The sequence below is a fragment of the Megachile rotundata genome, unplaced genomic scaffold, assembly GCF_050947335.1.
Source record: "Megachile rotundata isolate GNS110a unplaced genomic scaffold, iyMegRotu1 scaffold0092, whole genome shotgun sequence".
NCBI classification, from domain to species: Eukaryota; Metazoa; Arthropoda; class Insecta; order Hymenoptera; family Megachilidae; genus Megachile; species Megachile rotundata.
In genome coordinates, this window is record NW_027473389.1 from 619151 (window position 1) to 643136 (window position 23986).

Sequence of the window (23986 nt, forward strand, 5' to 3'; positions counted from 1 at the left end):
AACTGATGCCATTGCACATATTATGTTGCTGTTATCGATAGCACTATAATTAATGTTTCTAATACTCTTGTTATTCAAAATATAACTTATATTATTACCCATATTATTTGCTGTTATCGATAGCACTATAATTAATGTTTCTAATACTCTTGTTATTCAAAATATAACTTATATTATTACCCATATTATGTTGCTGTTATCGATAGCACTATAATTGATGTTTTTATTAATCTTGTTATTCAAAATATAACTTATATTATTACCCATATTATGTTGCTGTTATCGATAGCACTATAATTAATGTTTCTATTACTCTTGTTATTCAAAATATAACTTATATTATTACCCATATTATGTTGCTGTTATCGATAGCAGTATAATTAATATTTCTATTAATTAGAATAGAACTATAATAGAAATAGAACTATAATTACTATGCCTATTGCTCTTGTTATTCAAAATAGAACTTATATTATTACTCATATTATGTTGCTGTTATCGATAGCATTATAATTAATATTTCTATTACTCTTATCATTTTCAATATAACTTAGGTTATTACACATTTTATGTTTCTGTTATCGATAGAACTATAATTACTATGCCCATTACTCTTGTTATTCAAAATATAACTAATATTAATACCCATATTATGTTGGTGTTATCGATAGAACTATAATTACTGTGCCCATTACTCTTGTTATTCAAATCATAACTTATATTATTACCCATATTATGTTGGTGTTATCGATAGCACTATAATTAATGTTTCTATTACTCTTGTTATTTTCAATATAACTGAGGTTATTGCACATATTATGTTGCTGTTATCGATAGCACTATAATTAATGTTTCTATTACTCTTGTTATCTCCAATATAAATTACGTTATTACACATTCTATGTTGCTGTTATCGATAGTACTATAATTACTATGCGCATTACTCTTGTTATACAAAACATAACTTATATTATTACCCATATTATGTTGGTGTTATCGATAGCACTATAATTAATGTCTCTATTATTCTTGTTATTTTCTATATAACTGAGGTTATTGCATATATATTATATTGCTGTTATCGATAGCACTATAATTAATGTTTCTATTACTCTTGTTATTCAAAATATAACTTATATTATTACCCATATTATGTTGGTGTTATCGATAGAACTATAATTACTATGCCCATTACTCTTGTTATTCAAAACATAACTTATATTATTACCCATATGATGTTGCTGTTATCGATAGCACTATAATTGATGTTTCTATTACTCTTGTTATTCAAAATATAACTTATATTATTACCCATATTATGTTGGTGTTATTGATAGCACTATAATTAATGCTTCTATTAATCTTGTTATTCAAAATATAACTTATATTATTACATATATTATGTTGCTGTTATCGATAGCACTATAATAAATGTTTCTATTACTCTTATTATCTTCAATATAAATTAGGTTATTACACATTTTATGTTGCTGTTATCGATAGAACTATAATTACTATGCCCATTACTCTTGTTATTCAAAATATAACTTATATTATTACTCATATTATGTTGCTGTTATCGATAGCACTATAATTAATATTTCTATTACTCTTATTATCTTCAATATAAATTAGGTTATTACACATTTTCTGTTGCTGTTATCTATAGAACTATGATTACTATGCGCATTACTCTTGTTATACAAAACATAACTTATATTATTACCCATATTATGTTGGTGTTATCGATAGCACTATAATTAATGTCTCTATTATTCTTGTTATTTTCTATATAACTGAGGTTATTGCATATATATTATATTGCTGTTATCGATAGCACTATAATTAATGTTTCTATTACTCTTGTTATTCAAAATATAACTTATATTATTACCCATATTATGTTGGTGTTATCGATAGAACTATAATTACTATGCCCATTACTCTTGTTATTCAAAACATAACTTATATTATTACCCATATGATGTTGCTGTTATCGATAGCACTATAATTGATGTTTCTATTACTCTTGTTATTCAAAATATAACTTATATTATTACCCATATTATGTTGGTGTTATTGATAGCACTATAATTAATGCTTCTATTAATCTTGTTATTCAAAATATAACTTATATTATTACATATTATATGTTGCTGTTATCGATAGCACTATAATAAATGTTTCTATTACTCTTATTATCTTCAATATAAATTAGGTTATTACACATTTTATGTTGCTGTTATCGATAGAACTATAATTACTATGCCCATTACTCTTGTTATTCAAAATATAACTTATATTATTACTCATATTATGTTGCTGTTATAGATAGCACTATAATTAATATTTCTATTACTCTTATTATCTTCAATATAAATTAGGTTATTACACATTTTATGTTGCTGTTATCGATAGAACTATAATTACTATGCCCATTACTCTTGTTATTCAAAACATAACTTATATTTTTACCCATATTATGTTCGTGTTATCGATAGCACTATAATTAATGTTTCTATTACCCTTGTTATTCAAAATATAACTTATATTATTACTCATATTATGTTGCTGTTATCGATAGCACTGTAATTAATATTTCCATTACTCTTATTATCTTCAATATAACTTAGGTTATTGCACATTTTATGTTGCTGTTATCGATAGAACTATAATTACTATGCCCATTCCTCTTGTTACTCAAAACATAACTTATATTATTACCCATATTATGTTGGTGTTATCGATAGAACTATAATTACTATGCCCATTACTCTTGTTATTCAAAACATAACATATATTATTACCAATATTATGTTGGTGTTATCGATAGCACTATAATTAATGTTTCTATTACTCTTGTTATTTTCAATATAACTGAGGTTATTGCACATATTATGTTGCTGTTACCGATAGCACTATTATTAATGTTTCTATTACTCTCGTTATTCAAAATATAACTTATATTATTACCCATATTATGTTGCTGTCATCGATAGCACTATTATTAATGTTTCTATTACTCTCGTTATTCAAAATATAACTTATATTATTACCCATATTATGTTGCTGTTATCGATAGCACTATAATTAATATTTCTATTACTCTTATTATCTTCAATATAAATTAGGTTATTACACATTTCTGTTGCTATTATCGATAGAACTATAATTACTATGCCCATTACTCTTGTTATTCAAAACATAACTTATATTATTACCCATATTATGTTGCTGTTATCGATAGCACTATAATTAATATTTCCATTACTCTTATTATCTTCAATATAACTTAGGTTATTGCACATTTTATGTTGCTGTTATCGATAGAACTATAATTACTATGCCCATTACTCTTGTTATTCAAAACATAACTTATATTATTACCCATATTATGTTGGTGTTATCGATAGCACTATAATTAATGTTTCTATTACTCTTGTTATTTTCAATATAACTGATGCCATTGCACATATTATGTTGCTGTTATCGATAGCACTATAATTAATGTTTCTAATACTCTTGTTATTCAAAATATAACTTATATTATTACCCATATTATTTGCTGTTATCGATAGCACTATAATTAATGTTTCTAATACTCTTGTTATTCAAAATATAACTTATATTATTACCCATATTATGTTGCTGTTATCGATAGCACTATAATTGATGTTTTTATTAATCTTGTTATTCAAAATATAACTTATATTATTACCCATATTATGTTGCTGTTATCGATAGCACTATAATTAATGTTTCTATTACTCTTGTTATTCAAAATATAACTTATATTATTACCCATATTATGTTGCTGTTATCGATAGCAGTATAATTAATATTTCTATTAATTAGAATAGAACTATAATAGAAATAGAACTATAATTACTATGCCTATTACTCTTGTTATTCAAAATAGAACTTATATTATTACTCATATTATGTTGCTGTTATCGATAGCATTATAATTAATATTTCTATTACTCTTATCATTTTCAATATAACTTAGGTTATTACACATTTTATGTTTCTGTTATCGATAGAACTATAATTACTATGCCCATTACTCTTGTTATTCAAAATATAACTAATATTAATACCCATATTATGTTGGTGTTATCGATAGAACTATAATTACTGTGCCCATTACTCTTGTTATTCAAATCATAACTTATATTATTACCCATATTATGTTGGTGTTATCGATAGCACTATAATTAATGTTTCTATTACTCTTGTTATTTTCAATATAACTGAGGTTATTGCACATATTATGTTGCTGTTATCGATAGCACTATAATTAATGTTTCTATTACTCTTGTTATCTCCAATATAAATTACGTTATTACACATTCTATGTTGCTGTTATCGATAGTACTATAATTACTATGCCCATTACTCTTGTTATTCAAAACATAACATATATTATTACCCATATTATGTTGGTGTTATCGATAGCACTATTATTAATGTTTCTATTACCCTTGTTATTCAAAATATAACTTATATTATTAGCCATATTATGTTGGTGTTATTGATAGCACTATAATTAATGCTTCTATTAATCTTGTTATTCAAAATATAACTTATATTATTACCCATATTATGTCGCTGTTATCGATAGTACTATAATTAATATTTCTATTACTCTTATTATCTTCAATATAAATTAGGTTATTACACATTTTATGTTGCTGTTATCGATAGAACTATAATTACTATGCCCATTACTCTTGTTATTCAAAATATAACTTATATTATTACTCATATTATGTTGCTGTTATCGATAGCACTATAATTAATATTTCTATTACTCTTATTATCTTCAATATAAATTAGGTTATTACACATTTTCTGTTGCTGTTATCTATAGAACTATGATTACTATGCGCATTACTCTTGTTATACAAAACATAACTTATATTATTACCCATATTATGTTGGTGTTATCGATAGCACTATAATTAATGTCTCTATTATTCTTGTTATTTTCTATATAACTGAGGTTATTGCATATATATTATATTGCTGTTATCGATAGCACTATAATTAATGTTTCTATTACTCTTGTTATTCAAAATATAACTTATATTATTACCCATATTATGTTGGTGTTATCGATAGAACTATAATTACTATGCCCATTACTCTTGTTATTCAAAACATAACTTATATTATTACCCATATGATGTTGCTGTTATCGATAGCACTATAATTGATGTTTCTATTACTCTTGTTATTCAAAATATAACTTATATTATTACCCATATTATGTTGGTGTTATTGATAGCACTATAATTAATGCTTCTATTAATCTTGTTATTCAAAATATAACTTATATTATTACATATTATATGTTGCTGTTATCGATAGCACTATAATAAATGTTTCTATTACTCTTATTATCTTCAATATAAATTAGGTTATTACACATTTTATGTTGCTGTTATCGATAGAACTATAATTACTATGCCCATTACTCTTGTTATTCAAAATATAACTTATATTATTAGTCATATTATGTTGCTGTTATAGATAGCACTATAATTAATATTTCTATTACTCTTATTATCTTCAATATAAATTAGGTTATTACACATTTTATGTTGCTGTTATCGATAGAACTATAATTACTATGCCCATTACTCTTGTTATTCAAAACATAACTTATATTTTTACCCATATTATGTTCGTGTTATCGATAGCACTATAATTAATGTTTCTATTACCCTTGTTATTCAAAATATAACTTATATTATTACTCATATTATGTTGCTGTTATCGATAGCACTGTAATTAATATTTCCATTACTCTTATTATCTTCAATATAACTTAGGTTATTGCACATTTTATGTTGCTGTTATCGATAGAACTATAATTACTATGCCCATTACTCTTGTTATTCAAAATATAACTAATATTATTACCCATATTATTTTGATGTAATCGATAGAACTATAATTACTATGCCCATTACTCTTGTTATTCAAAACATAACATATATTATTACCAATATTATATTGGTGTTATCGATAGCACTATAATTAATGTTTCTATTACTCTTGTTATTTTCTATATAACTGAGGTTATTGCACATATTATGTTGCTGTTATCGATAGCACTATAATTAATGTTTCTATTACTCTTGTTATTTTCTATATAACTGAGGTTATTGCACATTTTATGTTGCTGTTATCGATAGAACTATAATTACTATGCCCATTACTCTTGTTATTCAAAACATAACTTATATTATTACCCATATTATGTTGGTGTTATCGATAGCACTATAATTAATGTTTCTATTACTCTTGTTATTTTCAATATAACTGAGGTTATTGCATATATTATATTGCTGTTATCGATAGCACTATAATTAATGTTTCTATTACTCTTGTTATTCAAAATATAACTTATATTATTACCCATATTATGTTGCTGTTATCGATAGCACTATAATTAATATTTCTATTACTCTTATTATCTTCAATATAAATTAGGTTATTACACATTTTCTGTTGCTATTATCGATAGAGCTATAACTACTATGCCCATTACTTTTGCTATTCAAAATATAACTTATATTATTACCCATATTATGTTGCTGTTAACTATAGCACTATAATTAATATTTCTATTACTCTTATTATTTTCAATATAACTTAGGTTATTACACATTTTATGTTGCTGTTATCGATAGAACTATAATTACTATGCCCATTCCTCTTGTTACTCAAAACATAACTTATATTATTACCCATATTATGTTGGTGTTATCGATAGAACTATAATTACTATGCCCATTACTCTTGTTGTTCAAAACATAACATATATTATTACCAATATTATGTTGGTGTTATCGATAGCACTATAATTAATGTTTCTATTACTAATGTTATTTTCAATATAACTGAGGTTATTGCATATATTATATTGCTGTTATCGATAGCACTATAATTAATGTTTCTATTACTCTTGTTATTCAAAATATAACTTATATTATTACCCATATTATGTTGCTGTTATCGATAGCACTATAATTAATATTTCTATTACTCTTATTATCTTAAATATAAATTAGGTTATTACACATTTTCTGTTGCTGTTATCGATAGAACTATAATTACTATGCCCATTAGTCTTGTTACTCAAAACATAACTTATATTATTACCCATATTATGTTGGTGTTATCGATAGAACTATAATTACTATGCCCATTACTCTTGTTATTCAAAACATAACATATATTATTACCCATATTATGTTGGTGTTATCGATAGCACTATAATTAATGTTTCTATTACTCTTGTTATTTTCAATATAACTGATGCCATTGCACATATTATGTTGCTGTTATCGATAGCACTATAATTAATGTTTCTATTACTCTTGTTATTCAAAATATAACTTATATTATTACCCATATTATGTTGCTGTTATCGATACCAGTATAATTAATATTTCTATTAATTAGAATAGAACTATAATAGAAATAGAACTATAATTACTATGCCTATTACTCTTGTTATTCAAAATAGAACTTATATTATTACTCATATTATGTTGCTGTTATCGATAGCATTATAATTAATATTTCTATTACTCTTATCATTTTCAATATAACTTAGGTTATTACACATTTTATGTTTCTGTTATCGATAGAACTATAATTACTATGCCCATTACTCTTGTTATTCAAAATATAACTAATATTAATACCCATATTATGTTGGTGTTATCGATAGAACTATAATTACTGTGCCCATTACTCTTGTTATTCAAATCATAACTTATATTATTACCCATATTATGTTGGTGTTATCGATAGCACTATAATTAATGTTTCTATTACTCTTGTTATTTTCAATATAACTGAGGTTATTGCACATATTATGTTGCTGTTATCGATAGCACTATAATTAATGTTTGTATTACTCTTGTTATCTCCAATATAAATTACGTTATTACACATTCTATGTTGCTGTTATCGATAGTACTATAATTACTATGCCCATTACTCTTGTTATTCAAAACATAACATATATTATTACCCATATTATGTTGGTGTTATCGATAGCACTATTATTAATGTTCCTATTACCCTTGTTATTCAAAATATAACTTATATTATTAGCCATATTATGTTGGTGTTATTGATAGCACTATAATTAATGCTTCTATTAATCTTGTTATTCAAAATATAACTTATATTATTACCCATATTATGTCGCTGTTATCGATAGTACTATAATTAATATTTCTATTACTCTTATTATCTTCAATATAAATTAGGTTATTACACATTTTATGTTGCTGTTATCGATAGAACTATAATTACTATGCCCATTACTCTTGTTATTCAAAATATAACTTATATTATTACTCATATTATGTTGCTGTTATCGATAGCACTATAATTAATATTTGTATTACTCTTATTATCTTCAATATAAATTAGGTTATTACACATTTTCTGTTGCTGTTATCTATAGAACTATAATTACTATGCGCATTACTCTTGTTATTCAAAACATAACTTATATTATTACCCATATTATGTTGGTGTTATTGATAGCACTATAATTAATGCTTCTATTAATCTTGTTATTCAAAATATAACTTATATTATTACATATATTATGTTGCTGTTATCGATAGCACTATAATAAATGTTTCTATTACTCTTATTATCTTCAATATAAATTAGGTTATTACACATTTTATGTTGCTGTTATCGATAGAACTATAATTACTATGCCCATTACTCTTGTTATTCAAAATATAACTTATATTATTACTCATATTATGTTGCTGTTATAGATAGCACTATAATTAATATTTCTATTACTCTTATTATCTTCAATATAAATTAGGTTATTACACATTTTATGTTGCTGTTATCGATAGAACTATAATTACTATGCCCATTACTCTTGTTATTCAAAACATAACTTATATTTTTACCCATATTATGTTCGTGTTATCGATAGCACTATAATTAATGTTTCTATTACCCTTGTTATTCAAAATATAACTTATATTATTACTCATATTATGTTGCTGTTATCGATAGCACTGTAATTAATATTTCCATTACTCTTATTATCTTCAATATAACTTAGGTTATTGCACATTTTATGTTGCTGTTATCGATAGAACTATAATTACTATGCCCATTACTCTTGTTATTCAAAATATAACTAATATTATTACCCATATTATTTTGATGTAATCGATAGAACTATAATTACTATGCCCATTACTCTTGTTATTCAAAACATAACATATATTATTACCAATATTATGTTGGTGTTATCGATAGCACTATAATTAATGTTTCTATTACTCTTGTTATTTTCTATATAACTGAGGTTATTGCACATATTATGTTGCTGTTATCGATAGCACTATAATTAATGTTTCTATTACTCTTGTTATTTTCTATATAACTGAGGTTATTGCACATTTTATGTTGCTGTTATCGATAGAACTATAATTACTATGCCCATTACTCTTGTTATTCAAAACATAACTTATATTATTACCCATATTATGTTGGTGTTATCGATAGCACTATAATTAATGTTTCTATTACTCTTGTTATTTTCAATATAACTGAGGTTATTGCATATATTATATTGCTGTTATCGATAGCACTATAATTAATGTTTCTATTACTCTTGTTATTCAAAATATAACTTATATTATTACCCATATTATGTTGCTGTTATCGATAGCACTATAATTAATATTTCTATTACTCTTATTATCTTCAATATAAATTAGGTTATTACACATTTTCTATTGCTATTATCGATAGAGCTATAACTACTATGCCCATTACTTTTGCTATTCAAAATATAACTTATATTATTACCCATATTATGTTGCTGTTAACTATAGCACTATAATTAATATTTCTATTACTCTTATTATTTTCAATATAACTTAGGTTATTACACATTTTATGTTGCTGTTATCGATAGAACTATAATTACTATGCCCATTCCTCTTGTTACTCAAAACATAACTTATATTATTACCCATATTATGTTGGTGTTATCGATAGAACTATAATTACTATGCCCATTACTCTTGTTATTCAAAACATAACATATATTATTACCAATATTATGTTGGTGTTATCGATAGCACTATAATTAATGTTTCTATTACTAATGTTATTTTCAATATAACTGAGGTTATTGCATATATTATATTGCTGTTATCGATAGCACTATAATTAATGTTTCTATTACTCTTGTTATTCAAAATATAACTTATATTATTACCCATATTATGTTGCTGTTATCGATAGCACTATAATTAATATTTCTATTACTCTTATTATCTTAAATATAAATTAGGTTATTACACATTTTCTGTTGCTGTTATCGATAGAACTATAATTACTATGCCCATTAGTCTTGTTACTCAAAACATAACTTATATTATTACCCATATTATGTTGGTGTTATCGATAGAACTATAATTAATATTTCTATTACTCTTATTATCTTCAATATAAATTAGGTTATTACACATTTTCTGTTGCTGTTATCTATAGAACTATGATTACTATGCGCATTACTCTTGTTATACAAAACATAACTTATATTATTACCCATATTATGTTGGTGTTATCGATAGCACTATAATTAATGTCTCTATTATTCTTGTTATTTTCTATATAACTGAGGTTATTGCATATATATTATATTGCTGTTATCGATAGCACTATAATTAATGTTTCTATTACTCTTGTTATTCAAAATATAACTTATATTATTACCCATATTATGTTGGTGTTATCGATAGAACTATAATTACTATGCCCATTACTCTTGTTATTCAAAACATAACTTATATTATTACCCATATGATGTTGCTGTTATCGATAGCACTATAATTGATGTTTCTATTACTCTTGTTATTCAAAATATAACTTATATTATTACCCATATTATGTTGGTGTTATTGATAGCACTATAATTAATGCTTCTATTAATCTTGTTATTCAAAATATAACTTATATTATTACATATATTATGTTGCTGTTATCGATAGCACTATAATAAATGTTTCTATTACTCTTATTATCTTCAATATAAATTAGGTTATTACACATTTTATGTTGCTGTTATCGATAGAACTATAATTACTATGCCCATTACTCTTGTTATTCAAAATATAACTTATATTATTACTCATATTATGTTGCTGTTATAGATAGCACTATAATTAATATTTCTATTACTCTTATTATCTTCAATATAAATTAGGTTATTACACATTTTATGTTGCTGTTATCGATAGAAATATAATTACTATGCCCATTACTCTTGTTATTCAAAACATAACTTATATTTTTACCCATATTATGTTCGTGTTATCGATAGCACTATAATTAATGTTTCTATTACCCTTGTTATTCAAAATATAACTTATATTATTACTCATATTATGTTGCTGTTATCGATAGCACTGTAATTAATATTTCCATTACTCTTATTATCTTCAATATAACTTAGGTTATTGCACATTTTATGTTGCTGTTATCGATAGAACTATAATTACTATGCCCATTACTCTTGTTATTCAAAATATAACTAATATTATTACCCATATTATTTTGATGTAATCGATAGAACTATAATTACTATGCCCATTACTCTTGTTATTCAAAACATAACATATATTATTACCAATATTATGTAGGTGTTATCGATAGCACTATAATTAATGTTTCTATTACTCTTGTTATTTTCTATATAACTGAGGTTATTGCACATATTATGTTGCTGTTATCGATAGCACTATAATTAATGTTTCTATTACTCTTGTTATTTTCAATATAACTGAGGTTATTGCATATATTATATTGCTGTTATCGATAGCACTATAATTAATGTTTCTATTACTCTTGTTATTCAAAATATAACTTATATTATTACCCATATTATGTTGCTGTTATCGATAGCACTATAATTAATATTTCTATTACTCTTATTATCTTCAATATAAATTAGGTTATTACACATTTTCTGTTGCTATTATCGATAGAGCTATAACTACTATGCCCATTACTTTTGCTATTCAAAATATAACTTATATTATTACCCATATTATGTTGCTGTTAACTATAGCACTATAATTAATATTTCTATTACTCTTATTATTTTCAATATAACTTAGGTTATTACACATTTTATGTTGCTGTTATCGATAGAACTATAATTACTATGCCCATTCCTCTTGTTACTCAAAACATAACTTATATTATTACCCATATTATGTTGGTGTTATCGATAGAACTATAATTACTATGCCCATTACTCTTGTTGTTCAAAACATAACATATATTATTACCAATATTATGTTGGTGTTATCGATAGCACTATAATTAATGTTTCTATTACTAATGTTATTTTCAATATAACTGAGGTTATTGCATATATTATATTGCTGTTATCGATAGCACTATAATTAATGTTTCTATTACTCTTGTTATTCAAAATATAACTTATATTATTACCCATATTATGTTGCTGTTATCGATAGCACTATAATTAATATTTCTATTACTCTTATTATCTTAAATATAAATTAGGTTATTACACATTTTCTGTTGCTGTTATCGATAGAACTATAATTACTATGCCCATTATTCTTGTTACTCAAAACATAACTTATATTATTACCCATATTATGTTGGTGTTATCGATAGAACTATAATTACTATGCCCATTACTCTTGTTATTCAAAACATAACATATATTATTACCCATATTATGTTGGTGTTATCGATAGCACTATAATTAATGTTTCTATTACTCTTGTTATTTTCAATATAACTGATGCCATTGCACATATTATGTTGCTGTTATCGATAGCACTATAATTAATGTTTCTATTACTCTTGTTATTCAAAATATAACTTATATTATTACCCATATTATGTTGCTGTTATCGATAGCAGTATAATTAATATTTCTATTAATTAGAATAGAACTATAATAGAAATAGAACTATAATTACTATGCCTATTACTCTTGTTATTCAAAATAGAACTTATATTATTACTCATATTATGTTGCTGTTATCGATAGCATTATAATTAATATTTCTATTACTCTTATCATTTTCAATATAACTTAGGTTATTACACATTTTATGTTTCTGTTATCGATAGAACTATAATTACTATGCCCATTACTCTTGTTATTCAAAATATAACTAATATTAATACCCATATTATGTTGGTGTTATCGATAGAACTATAATTACTGTGCCCATTACTCTTGTTATTCAAATCATAACTTATATTATTACCCATATTATGTTGGTGTTATCGATAGCACTATAATTAATGTTTCTATTACTCTTGTTATTTTCAATATAACTGAGGTTATTGCACATATTATGTTGCTGTTATCGATAGCACTATAATTAATGTTTGTATTACTCTTGTTATCTCCAATATAAATTACGTTATTACACATTCTATGTTGCTGTTATCGATAGTACTATAATTACTATGCCCATTACTCTTGTTATTCAAAACATAACATATATTATTACCCATATTATGTTGCTGTTATCGATAGCACTATAATTAATATTTCTATTACTCTTATTATCTTAAATATAAATTAGGTTATTACACATTTTCTGTTGCTGTTATCGATAGAACTATAATTACTATGCCCATTAGTCTTGTTACTCAAAACATAACTTATATTATTACCCATATTATGTTGGTGTTATCGATAGAACTATAATTACTATGCCCATTACTCTTGTTATTCAAAACATAACATATATTATTACCCATATTATGTTGGTGTTATCGATAGCACTATAATTAATGTTTCTATTACTCTTGTTATTTTCAATATAACTGATGCCATTGCACATATTATGTTGCTGTTATCGATAGCACTATAATTAATGTTTCTATTACTCTTGTTATTCAAAATATAACTTATATTATTACCCATATTATGTTGCTGTTATCGATACCAGTATAATTAATATTTCTATTAATTAGAATAGAACTATAATAGAAATAGAACTATAATTACTATGCCTATTACTCTTGTTATTCAAAATAGAACTTATATTATTACTCATATTATGTTGCTGTTATCGATAGCATTATAATTAATATTTCTATTACTCTTATCATTTTCAATATAACTTAGGTTATTACACATTTTATGTTTCTGTTATCGATAGAACTATAATTACTATGCCCATTACTCTTGTTATTCAAAATATAACTAATATTAATACCCATATTATGTTGGTGTTATCGATAGAACTATAATTACTGTGCCCATTACTCTTGTTATTCAAATCATAACTTATATTATTACCCATATTATGTTGGTGTTATCGATAGCACTATAATTAATGTTTCTATTACTCTTGTTATTTTCAATATAACTGAGGTTATTGCACATATTATGTTGCTGTTATCGATAGCACTATAATTAATGTTTGTATTACTCTTGTTATCTCCAATATAAATTACGTTATTACACATTCTATGTTGCTGTTATCGATAGTACTATAATTACTATGCCCATTACTCTTGTTATTCAAAACATAACATATATTATTACCCATATTATGTTGGTGTTATCGATAGCACTATTATTAATGTTTCTATTACCCTTGTTATTCAAAATATAACTTATATTATTAGCCATATTATGTTGGTGTTATTGATAGCACTATAATTAATGCTTCTATTAATCTTGTTATTCAAAATATAACTTATATTATTACCCATATTATGTCGCTGTTATCGATAGTACTATAATTAATATTTCTATTACTCTTATTATCTTCAATATAAATTAGGTTATTACACATTTTATGTTGCTGTTATCGATAGAACTATAATTACTATGCCCATTACTCTTGTTATTCAAAATATAACTTATATTATTACTCATATTATGTTGCTGTTATCGATAGCACTATAATTAATATTTCTATTACTCTTATTATCTTCAATATAAATTAGGTTATTACACATTTTCTGTTGCTGTTATCTATAGAACTATAATTACTATGCGCATTACTCTTGTTATTCAAAACATAACTTATATTATTACCCATATTATGTTGGTGTTATTGATAGCACTATAATTAATGCTTCTATTAATCTTGTTATTCAAAATATAACTTATATTATTACATATATTATGTTGCTGTTATCGATAGCACTATAATAAATGTTTCTATTACTCTTATTATCTTCAATATAAATTAGGTTATTACACATTTTATGTTGCTGTTATCGATAGAACTATAATTACTATGCCCATTACTCTTGTTATTCAAAATATAACTTATATTATTACTCATATTATGTTGCTGTTATAGATAGCACTATAATTAATATTTCTATTACTCTTATTATCTTCAATATAAATTAGGTTATTACACATTTTATGTTGCTGTTATCGATAGAACTATAATTACTATGCCCATTACTCTTGTTATTCAAAACATAACTTATATTTTTACCCATATTATGTTCGTGTTATCGATAGCACTATAATTAATGTTTCTATTACCCTTGTTATTCAAAATATAACTTATATTATTACTCATATTATGTTGCTGTTATCGATAGCACTGTAATTAATATTTCCATTACTCTTATTATCTTCAATATAACTTAGGTTATTGCACATTTTATGTTGCTGTTATCGATAGAACTATAATTACTATGCCCATTCCTCTTGTTACTCAAAACATAACTTATATTATTACCCATATTATGTTGGTGTTATCGATAGAACTATAATTACTATGCCCATTACTCTTGTTATTCAAAACATAACATATATTATTACCAATATTATGTTGGTGTTATCGATAGCACTATAATTAATGTTTCTATTACTAATGTTATTTTCAATATAACTGAGGTTATTGCATATATTATATTGCTGTTATCGATAGCACTATAATTAATGTTTCTATTACTCTTGTTATTCAAAATATAACTTATATTATTACCCATATTATGTTGCTGTTATCGATAGCACTATAATTAATATTTCTATTACTCTTATTATCTTAAATATAAATTAGGTTATTACACATTTTCTGTTGCTGTTATCGATAGAACTATAATTACTATGCCCATTATTCTTGTTACTCAAAACATAACTTATATTATTACCCATATTATGTTGGTGTTATCGATAGAACTATAATTACTATGCCCATTACTCTTGTTATTCAAAACATAACATATATTATTACCCATATTATGTTGGTGTTATCGATAGCACTATAATTAATGTTTCTATTACTCTTGTTATTTTCAATATAACTGATGCCATTGCACATATTATGTTGCTGTTATCGATAGCACTATAATTAATGTTTCTATTACTCTTGTTATTCAAAATATAACTTATATTATTACCCATATTATGTTGCTGTTATCGATAGCAGTATAATTAATATTTCTATTAATTAGAATAGAACTATAATAGAAATAGAACTATAATTACTATGCCTATTACTCTTGTTATTCAAAATAGAACTTATATTATTACTCATATTATGTTGCTGTTATCGATAGCATTATAATTAATATTTCTATTACTCTTATCATTTTCAATATAACTTAGGTTATTACACATTTTATGTTTCTGTTATCGATAGAACTATAATTACTATGCCCATTACTCTTGTTATTCAAAATATAACTAATATTAATACCCATATTATGTTGGTGTTATCGATAGAACTATAATTACTGTGCCCATTACTCTTGTTATTCAAATCATAACTTATATTATTACCCATATTATGTTGGTGTTATCGATAGCACTATAATTAATGTTTCTATTACTCTTGTTATTTTCAATATAACTGAGGTTATTGCACATATTATGTTGCTGTTATCGATAGCACTATAATTAATGTTTGTATTACTCTTGTTATCTCCAATATAAATTACGTTATTACACATTCTATGTTGCTGTTATCGATAGTACTATAATTACTATGCCCATTACTCTTGTTATTCAAAACATAACATATATTATTACCCATATTATGTTGGTGTTATCGATAGCACTATTATTAATGTTTCTATTACCCTTGTTATTCAAAATATAACTTATATTATTAGCCATATTATGTTGGTGTTATTGATAGCACTATAATTAATGCTTTTATTAATCTTGTTATTCAAAATATAACTTATATTATTACCCATATTATGTCGCTGTTATCGATAGTACTATAATTAATATTTCTATTACTCTTATTATCTTCAATATAAATTAGGTTATTACACATTTTATGTTGCTGTTATCGATAGAACTATAATTACTATGCCCATTACTCTTGTTATTCAAAATATAACTTATATTATTACTCATATTATGTTGCTGTTATCGATAGCACTATAATTAATATTTCTATTACTCTTATTATCTTCAATATAAATTAGGTTATTACACATTTTCTGTTGCTGTTATCTATAGAACTATAATTACTATGCGCATTACTCTTGTTATTCAAAACATAACTTATATTATTACCCATATTATGTTGGTGTTATCGATAGCACTATAATTAATGTCTCTATTATTCTTGTTATTTTCTATATAACTGAGGTTATTGCATATATTATATTGCTGTTATCGATAGCACTATAATTAATGTTTCTATTACTCTTGTTATTCAAAATATAACTTATATTATTACCCATATTATGTTGGTGTTATCGATAGAACTATAATTACTATGCCCATTACTCTTGTTATTCAAAACATAACTTATATTATTACCCATATGATGTTGCTGTTATCGATAGCACTATAATTGATGTTTCTATTACTCTTGTTATTCAAAATATAACTTATATTATTACCCATATTATGTTGGTGTTATTGATAGCACTATAATTAATGCTTCTATTAATCTTGTTATTCAAAATATAACTTATATTATTACCCATATTATGTTGCTGTTATCGATAGCACTATAATTAATGTTTCTATTACTCTTGTTATTCAAAATATAACTTATATTATTACCCATATTATGTTGCTGTTATCGATAGCAGTATAATTAATATTTCTATTAATTAGAATAGAACTATAATAGAAATAGAACTATAATTACTATGCCTATTACTCTTGTTATTCAAAATAGAACTTATATTATTACTCATATTATGTTGCTGTTATCGATAGCATTATAATTAATATTTCTATTACTCTTATCATTTTCAATATAACTTAGGTTATTACACATTTTATGTTTCTGTTATCGATAGAACTATAATTACTATGCCCATTACTCTTGTTATTCAAAATATAACTAATATTAATACCCATATTATGTTGGTGTTATCGATAGAACTATAATTACTGTGCCCATTACTCTTGTTATTCAAATCATAACTTATATTATTACCCATATTATGTTGGTGTTATCGATAGCACTATAATTAATGTTTCTATTACTCTTGTTATTTTCAATATAACTGAGGTTATTGCACATATTATGTTGCTGTTATCGATAGCACTATAATTAATGTTTCTATTACTCTTGTTATCTCCAATATAAATTACGTTATTACACATTCTATGTTGCTGTTATCGATAGTACTATAATTACTATGCCCATTACTCTTGTTATTCAAAACATAACATATATTATTACCCATATTATGTTGGTGTTATCGATAGCACTATTATTAATGTTTCTATTACCCTTGTTATTCAAAATATAACTTATATTATTAGCCATATTATGTTGGTGTTATTGATAGCACTATAATTAATGCTTCTATTAATCTTGTTATTCAAAATATAACTTATATTATTACCCATATTATGTCGCTGTTATCGATAGTACTATAATTAATATTTCTATTACTCTTATTATCTTCAATATAAATTAGGTTATTACACATTTTATGTTGCTGTTATCGATAGAACTATAATTACTATGCCCATTACTCTTGTTATTCAAAATATAACTTATATTATTACTCATATTATGTTGCTGTTATCGATAGCACTATAATTAATATTTCTATTACTCTTATTATCTTCAATATAAATTAGGTTATTACACATTTTCTGTTGCTGTTATCTATAGAACTATAATTACTATGCGCATTACTCTTGTTATTCAAAACATAACTTATATTATTACCCATATTATGTTGGTGTTATCGATAGCACTATAATTAATGTCTCTATTATTCTTGTTATTTTCTATATAACTGAGGTTATTGCATATATTATATTGCTGTTATCGATAGCACTATAATTAATGTTTCTATTACTCTTGTTATTCAATATATAACTTATATTATTACCCATATTATGTTGGTGTTATCGATAGAACTATAATTACTATGCTCATTACTCTTGTTATTCAAAACATAACTTATATTATTACCCATATGATGTTGCTGTTATCGATAGCACTATAATTGATGTTTCTATTACTCTTGTTATTCAAAATATAACTTATATTATTACCCATATTATGTTGGTGTTATTGATAGCACTATAATTAATGCTTCTATTAATCTTGTTATTCAAAATATAACTTATATTATTACCCATATTATGTTGCTGTCATCGATAGCACTATTATTAATGTTAATATTACCCTCGTTATTCAAAATATAACTTATATTATTACCCATATTATGTTGCTGTTATCGATAGCACTATAATTGATGTTTCTATTAATCTTGTTATTCAAAATATAACTTATAGTATTTCCCATATTATGTTGCTGTTTTCGATAGCACTATAATTACTGTTTCTATTACTCTCGTTATTCAAAATATAACTTATATTATTACATATATTATGTTGCTGTTATCGATAGCACTATAATAAATGTTTCTATTACTCTTATTATCTTCAATATAAATTAGGTTATTACACATTTTATGTTGCTGTTATCGATAGAACTATAATTACTATGCCCATTACTCTTGTTATTCAAAATATAACTTATATTATTACTCATATTATGTTGCTGTTATAGATAGCACTATAATTAATATTTCTATTACTCTTATTATCTTCAATATAAATTAGGTTATTACACATTTTATGTTGCTGTTATCGATAGAACTATAATTACTATGCCCATTACTCTTGTTATTCAAAACATAACTTATATTTTTACCCATATTATGTTCGTGTTATCGATAGCACTATAATTAATGTTTCTATTACCCTTGTTATTCAAAATATAACTTATATTATTACTCATATTATGTTGCTGTTATCGATAGCACTGTAATTAATATTTCCATTACTCTTATTATCTTCAATATAACTTAGGTTATTGCACATTTTATGTTGCTGTTATCGATAGAACTATAATTACTATGCCCATTACTCTTGTTATTCAAAATATAACTAATATTATTACCCATATTATTTTGATGTAATCGATAGAACTATAATTACTATGCCCATTACTCTTGTTATTCAAAACATAACATATATTATTACCAATATTATGTTGGTGTTATCGATAGCACTATAATTAATGTTTCTATTACTCTTGTTATTTTCTATATAACTGAGGTTATTGCACATATTATGTTGCTGTTATCGATAGCACTATAATTAATGTTTCTATTACTCTTGTTATTTTCTATATAACTGAGGTTATTGCACATTTTATGTTGCTGTTATCGATAGAACTATAATTACTATGCCCATTACTCTTGTTATTCAAAACATAACTTATATTATTACCCATATTATGTTGGTGTTATCGATAGCACTATAATTAATGTTTCTATTACTCTTGTTATTTTCAATATAACTGAGGTTATTGCATATATTATATTGCTGTTATCGATAGCACTATAATTAATGTTTCTATTACTCTTGTTATTCAAAATATAACTTATATTATTACCCATATTATGTTGCTGTTATCGATAGCACTATAATTAATATTTCTATTACTCTTATTATCTTCAATATAAATTAGGTTATTACACATTTTCTGTTGCTATTATCGATAGAGCTATAACTACTATGCCCATTACTTTTGCTATTCAAAATATAACTTATATTATTACCCATATTATGTTGCTGTTAACTATAGCACTATAATTAATATTTCTATTACTCTTATTATTTTCAATATAACTTAGGTTATTACACATTTTATGTTGCTGTTATCGATAGAACTATAATTACTATGCCCATTCCTCTTGTTACTCAAAACATAACTTATATTATTACCCATATTATGTTGGTGTTATCGATAGAACTATAATTACTATGCCCATTACTCTTGTTGTTCAAAACATAACATATATTATTACCAATATTATGTTGGTGTTATCGATAGCACTATAATTAATGTTTCTATTACTAATGTTATTTTCAATATAACTGAGGTTATTGCATATATTATATTGCTGTTATCGATAGCACTATAATTAATGTTTCTATTACTCTTGTTATTCAAAATATAACTTATATTATTACCCATATTATGTTGCTGTTATCGATAGCACTATTATTAATATTTCTATTACTCTTATTATCTTAAATATAAATTAGGTTATTACACATTTTCTGTTGCTGTTATCGATAGAACTATAATTACTATGCCCATTAGTCTTGTTACTCAAAACATAACTTATATTATTACCCATATTATGTTGGTGTTATCGATAGAACTATAATTACTATGCCCATTACTCTTGTTATTCAAAACATAACATATATTATTACCCATATTATGTTGGTGTTATCGATAGCACTATAATTAATGTTTCTATTACTCTTGTTATTTTCAATATAACTGATGCCATTGCACATATTATGTTGCTGTTATCGATAGCACTATAATTAATGTTTCTATTACTCTTGTTATTCAAAATATAACTTATATTATTACCCATATTATGTTGCTGTTATCGATAGCAGTATAATTAATATTTCTATTAATTAGAATAGAACTATAATAGAAATAGAACTATAATTACTATGCCTATTACTCTTGTTATTCAAAATAGAACTTATATTATTACTCATATTATGTTGCTGTTATCGATAGCATTATAATTAATATTTCTATTACTCTTATCATTTTCAATATAACTTAGGTTATTACACATTTTATGTTTCTGTTATCGATAGAACTATAATTACTATGCCCATTACTCTTGTTATTCAAAATATAACTAATATTAATACCCATATTATGTTGGTGTTATCGATAGAACTATAATTACTGTGCCCATTACTCTTGTTATTCAAATCATAACTTATATTATTACCCATATTATGTTGGTGTTATCGATAGCACTATAATTAATGTTTCTATTACTCTTGTTATTTTCAATATAACTGAGGTTATTGCACATATTATGTTGCTGTTATCGATAGCACTATAATTAATGTTTGTATTACTCTTGTTATCTCCAATATAAATTACGTTATTACACATTCTATGTTGCTGTTATCGATAGTACTATAATTACTATGCCCATTACTCTTGTTATTCAAAACATAACATATATTATTACCCATATTATGTTGGTGTTATCGATAGCACTATTATTAATGTTTCTATTACCCTTGTTATTCAAAATATAACTTATATTATTAGCCATATTATGTTGGTGTTATTGATAGCACTATAATTAATGCTTCTATTAATCTTGTTATTCAAAATATAACTTATATTATTACCCATATTATGTCGCTGTTATCGATAGTACTATAATTAATATTTCTATTACTCTTATTATCTTCAATATAAATTAGGTTATTACACATTTTATGTTGCTGTTATCGATAGAACTATAATTACTATGCCCATTACTCTTGTTATTCAAAATATAACTTATATTATTACTCATATTATGTTGCTGTTATCGATAGCACTATAATTAATATTTCTATTACTCTTATTATCTTCAATATAAATTAGGTTATTACACATTTTCTGTTGCTGTTATCTATAGAACTATAATTACTATGCGCATTACTCTTGTTATTCAAAACATAACTTATATTATTACCCATATTATGTTGGTGTTATTGATAGCACTATAATTAATGCTTCTATTAATCTTGTTATTCAAAATATAACTTATATTATTACATATATTATGTTGCTGTTATCGATAGCACTATAATAAATGTTTCTATTACTCTTATTATCTTCAATATAAATTAGGTTATTACACATTTTATGTTGCTGTTATCGATAGAACTATAATTACTATGCCCATTACTCTTGTTATTCAAAATATAACTTATATTATTACTCATATTATGTTGCTGTTATAGATAGCACTATAATTAATATTTCTATTACTCTTATTATCTTCAATATAAATTAGGTTATTACACATTTTATGTTGCTGTTATCGATAGAACTATAATTACTATGCCCATTACTCTTGTTATTCAAAACATAACTTATATTTTTACCCATATTATGTTCGTGTTATCGATAGCACTATAATTAATGTTTCTATTACCCTTGTTATTCAAAATATAACTTATATTATTACTCATATTATGTTGCTGTTATCGATAGCACTGTAATTAATATTTCCATTACTCTTATTATCTTCAATATAACTTAGGTTATTGCACATTTTATGTTGCTGTTATCGATAGAACTATAATTACTATGCCCATTACTCTTGTTATTCAAAATATAACTAATATTATTACCCATATTATTTTGATGTAATCGATAGAACTATAATTACTATGCCCATTACTCTTGTTATTCAAAACATAACATATATTATTACCAATATTATGTTGGTGTTATCGATAGCACTATAATTAATGTTTCTATTACTCTTGTTATTTTCTATATAACTGAGGTTATTGCACATATTATGTTGCTGTTATCGATAGCACTATAATTAATGTTTCTATTACTCTTGTTATTTTCTATATAACTGAGGT